Source organism: Babylonia areolata, chromosome 13, assembly GCF_041734735.1.
Source record: "Babylonia areolata isolate BAREFJ2019XMU chromosome 13, ASM4173473v1, whole genome shotgun sequence".
Classification (NCBI taxonomy): domain Eukaryota; kingdom Metazoa; phylum Mollusca; class Gastropoda; order Neogastropoda; family Buccinidae; genus Babylonia; species Babylonia areolata.
Window position 1 is genome coordinate 9427471 of NC_134888.1, and position 5533 is coordinate 9433003.

Consider the following 5533-nt stretch of genomic DNA (forward strand, 5'->3'; position numbering starts at 1 on the left):
AGGGAAAAAATTGAGTGGGAGGAGGGGGGGGGGGATTACTGTGTACGCATGCGAGTAAGTGAAAGTGTGTGTGTGTGTGTGTGTGTGTGTGTGTGTGTTACATATAGAAAACAAGAGAGGCAAGGCCTTCAAGGCTCACTTGTAATACACTTTAAAAAAATCTAATTGTTAAAATGTGATCTGTATTTGTTATTATAAAGCTTCGGGTTAAAAAAAGAAAAAGAAAAAGAAAAAAAAAAGTCCTGACAGCAGATTCAAACCCCACGTGTTCAGATGAGAAGAAACTGTCTTACCCAATTATCTGCTTGGCAGATGTGGTGTAGCGTATATGGATATGTCCGAACGCAGTGACGCCTCCTTGAGCTACTGAAACTGAAACTTACCCAATACACTATCGTGGCTCGGCTTAACTGCCGTTCAAAATGTTAACATTTAAACATGCTTTTTTAAAGGGCGATAAATCGATTGCGGTATTCACAGTGAGAACGCTGTTTAAATTATTCTGGTGTATCTTGGGCATTCAAAAAATCTTTAAGGGCAATTAAAAATTCTTTTTAAGTCCGCGGTAAAGGAGACGTGGCTATCGCCGCAATCACACTGCAACATTTAGCCGTTTTCTCTGGATCTAGATAGATATACAAGTTTAGTTACACCCGCCTGGAATGTACGACATGGTCGATTCAATTTCTCTTTTATGTTCATTCTAGTTTTATAGTTTTAAAGCTGATATGAAAATCGAGTATTTTGTTAAACTAATAACATGTAGAGCCAAATACAATTAAATACTCCTAAACGTCGTATGAAGTGAAAAGGACTTCATTTTGAGAAAAGTCATGACGTTTCATCAAGGGTATTAACTCCCATGGTTTATTATTTTTAACTGTGAATTCCGACTGATTTTGTTGGTATTTTATGGCAGTTTGGGGCATAATCCAGTAAGTGATGAGGCGTTCACAAATCTTTCTCTGAATAAATATTTAACGGTCTCCTTCTCCAACTTTCCATCACATGTTATCGTGTATTGTCCATTGAATATAGGATTGAACGGGCAGGTCAACAACTTGAAACAAAATGGCGTTCTTCGCGTTCGCGAGGAATATGAGCACGTGCTTTAAATATGTATGAATATGTGTACGCAATTGATGTTTGCCCATGACATTCAGGGCTCAGCCAATAGATCTATGAAGTCCACTCGTAGTATTGATTTTAGTATTTTCCGAAAAAGACCACTCGGGCGAATGAACATAGTGAAAGCCCTGTACACTGAGAGTAAAACACACAAGCTTTTTATGTAATGAGTATAATTTCAAAATGTAATGTTTAAGATGAGAAAGATCAGTCTAAAGCAAATTAACCCCCCACTAGCATTAATTACAGATTAATTTCCCTTTTTTTACTATCTACAGCAAAGACATGCACCAGAAATATAACTTCCATGCTAGCAAAAGAAGTTGCTGTTTGAACAAAAAATGATAAAAATGACTGCTCTTGTTGTTGTGTCAGAATATCAGATCAAAGTGCCACGTTTAGAGAATAAAAAAAAACATAAATATAACAGTAAATTCAGTTTGCATATAATTTGGCTTCTTTAAAAAAAAAAAAATTTGTGCCCATCCCAGAAGTGCAATATTGTTTTAAACAAGATGACTGGAAAGAATTGAATGTTTCCTATTTTTATGCCAAATTTGGTGTCAACTGCCGAAGTATTTGCAGAGAAAATGGCATTGTTAAAGTTTACCACGGACACACACACACACACACACACACACAGAGACAACTGAACACCGGATTAAAACATAGACTCACTTTGTTTACACAAGTGAGTCAAAAAAAGAAAAAAAAATCCTCCCACCTGCTCCTTTCTATACTCCCCCAAAAGGCTCTTGCCTCTCATGTTCACTCAGTGAAGAAATATTGTATTGTACAGTATTGCCTTACCACATCTTTCTCGGTTTGAAACCCATCCGACTGCTCTTCAGTCCTTTGGAGAGAGCGTCGCCACGGTGCAGGCAGCCCCCCACCCCACCCCTTTTGTGTGTGTGTATGTGTGTGTGTGTGTGTGTGTGTGTGTGTGTGTGTGTGTGTGTTTTCTTCTATTTTTTTGTTTACTGCCTGCAGGTGTATTTGTTTTCCAATCAAGAGAGGGTTTGTGTTTTTTTCTCTCTCTTTCTTTCTTTCTTTTTAACAGAATGTTGCCAGGCACAATCGTTTTGTTTCCGTAGGTTCTGTTACATGCACTAAGTGCAATGCTACTCAGCCGGGGGAACTCGCGGTTCGTTATCGCCTGTTTGATTCATCCTTGGCGGTTCCCCGGCACCCCAGTCTGACGGACGCAGCTATTCCGCTCACAAACCCACACCACAACCCACGAACCTATTTTCTACGTCCGTGACCAGAGACCCAGGAGATTTCCATCCATTCTTGGGTAAAGAAAAAGCTTCCCACATTAGTACTCTCCTCAGTTCAGTTCAGTTCAGTAGCTCAAGGAGGCGTCACTGCGTTCGGACAAAACCATATACGCTACACCACATCTGCCAAGCAGATGCCTGACCAGCAGCGTAACCCAACGCGCTTAGTCAGGCCTTGAGAACACACACACACACACACACAAAAAAAAAAAAAAAAAAAAAAAAAAAAAAAAAAAAAACCAACGGGGGAATAAATAATAGATAAGCTTGCATAAATAAATAAATAAATAAATAATAATTATAATATAGAAAAAGGTAGTAGTAATAATATTAGTAATACTAATAAAATGATAATAATAAAACATAAATAAATAAATAAATAAGACAACAATGGTGATAAATAAGCAAATAAATGTAAAATATGAAGACACACATTCACACATACACCCACACATGCATAACAGAAATGCACCAGACATGCAGTTTCACATATATGAAAGCACAGTCAAATACATATAAACGTACATGAGCTCCAACACACACACACACACACGCATTACCGTGCACCTCCTCTACCCCCCTCCTCCACACACTCATTTCTAGTCTAAGTATCGCAGCTTCCACGGCACACACACACACACACACACACACAAACACACACTCACAGAGATGAACACTTACTTGTACAAGCACATATGAAAGCACAGTCAAATACATATAAACGTACATGAGCTCCAACACACACATACACACACACACACACACACATTACCTTGCACCTCCTCTACCCCCTCCTCCACACACTTATTTCTAGTCTACGTATCGCAGCTTCCACGGCACACACACACACACAAACACACACTCACAGAGATGAACACTTACTTGTACAAGCACACACACATACGCCCATATCTCCCACCCCCAACCCCACACACGTACATACAAAGATATATATATATATATATATATATATATATATATATATATATATATATATATATATACACGTTCCAATATCCTGTTGCTCCCACAGTGTAGGCATGCATACACTCACATACCTCATCCTCTACCCCACCTCCCCCCGCACTCCCACCTCCCCTCACACACACACACACACACGTACACATATCTCTCCTGACACTTGTGTGCAATTTCACTCTCGCGCATTCACAAACGCACTCAAAAGCACAGACCCACACATACACACAAACACACACAGCCGCCACTGACTGGCCGCAAGAGGGATGGGAAAAGATCTCTGATGCCAAGAACGTGGCATCTAGTGTGTTGCTCGGTCTATTGTATTTGGAAAGGCCCACAGAGACTCTGTTCCGTTTTGAAGAAATTTGCGCAATGTTGGTTTGGAAATGATGCCGATATTTGTTTGATTTGCAAAGCATCGTGCTCTACCTTTCATGTTAGATTTGCGGCCGCTCCCTCTCTCTGCTTTTATTTCTTTGAGGCGATCAATGGTGTGATGGCCTTGTACCTGTTCTTTTTGGTATTCTTTGACTTTTCTGAGGATTTCCGATTTTCCTAGATGTAGGCTGCTCGTTGGTGTTGCGTTACCAGCAAGTCTGTCAGCTCGCTCATTTCCCTTAACACCTGCATGTCCCGGGCAGTATGACCATGTGAGTTTTTTAATCTGAAAGTTGCGCATTGCGTTATGCCACTCTGGGCTTCCCATTCCGTTTTCAATTTTCTGTATGAGGTTCATTGAGTCGGTTAGGATCATGGCATGTTGGTTTCCGGGCGTATGGAAGGACGATAGCCACTGGAGGGCATGTGTCACGGCTTCAACTTCCATCGTTAGGCTGGAGGTTGTGACTTTGTAGGCAGCATTCTCTTCCCAAATTGTTTTTCCATTTTGTTTCGCAGTGAATCCCCAGCCAGACTGGTCTTTGGTGACTGAGCCATCTGTGTATATGATGATGTCCTCTTCTTTACTGTTTTCTTCTATAAGCAGCTTCACTTCCGCATCAGTTTTGCCCTCTGGCCATTCCCGACAATGTCTTCCTAGAGTGGGTGAAATGACTGTGTTGAATAGATGGTTGAGGTTTTCGGGGTTTTTCTCCCATTCTTTTGTTTCTTTCAGGTCTTGAAGTCGGCATACTAGCTGGATTGTGTCTTCTGCTTGCCCCATCCATGATCTTCCTCGTCCTAGACGGCTGCCTTTTTGTTCTTTGACTGCGTCATGCAGTGGGTTTTGAGGGTTTTCTAATGCTTTGAAGTAGGTCTTGACCTGTTCTAACTTGTTTCTGGCCTGCACTGAAGGAAGGTCAAGCAGGTATCGCATGGTTTCTGTGGGCGTGTCTTTTGTTGTTCCAAGGATCAGCCTCATAGCTTTATTTTGGACTCTTTCTAATTTTAGGAGGTTGCTTTGAGACGGTGTTGTTAGCCCAAGTCCGTAGTCGATCACACTGAGGACGAGTGATTGGTATAGCAGGAAGAGGTGGCGTTGTTCAATTCCTTTGGTTGCCATTGCTTTTAAGACTGAAAGGCCCTTTTTGCATTTGAGAACAGTGTTTTCCGTATGTTTTCTGAAGGTCAGCATCCTGTCGAAGTGTATTCCTAGGTAGCGTAGGCATTCAGTTTTCTCAATTTGAATCCCATCGAATGACACAGAAGGTGGTGATTTGCTCGCGGTTTTGTTGTTGAGGGTGCACAGCAACGTTTGGGCTTTCGCTGGATTGATGGAAGATCCTGTGTCTTTGCACCATTGAGCAATATTGTTTAGTTGTTTCTGGACGGCTTCAGTTCTTTCCTGAGCATTTTTTGAAGTTTTGAAGACCAGGCCGTCATCCGCAAGGGTAAGCACCCGAGCAATTCCATTGTTGTTTAAGTCTGCAAGGCCCTTCGTGTAGACATTGTAGAGGACAGGAGAGAGTGGAGACCCTTGTGGCAGTCCCATGGATAGTTTAGAAGGTGCAGACATCCAATCTCCGAGGCGTAGGACGACGGTTCTTTCCTGAAGCGCTGCTGCTATCCATCTTGTCAGTGTCAAACTTACTCCATACCTTAGTAGCAGCTCCATGAGGTGCGCAAACTGGACTTTATTGTAGGCATCTTCAAGGTCAATTGCTACTGCTAGTGTTTCTTCTTTTCTTTGAAATCCTTCATACACC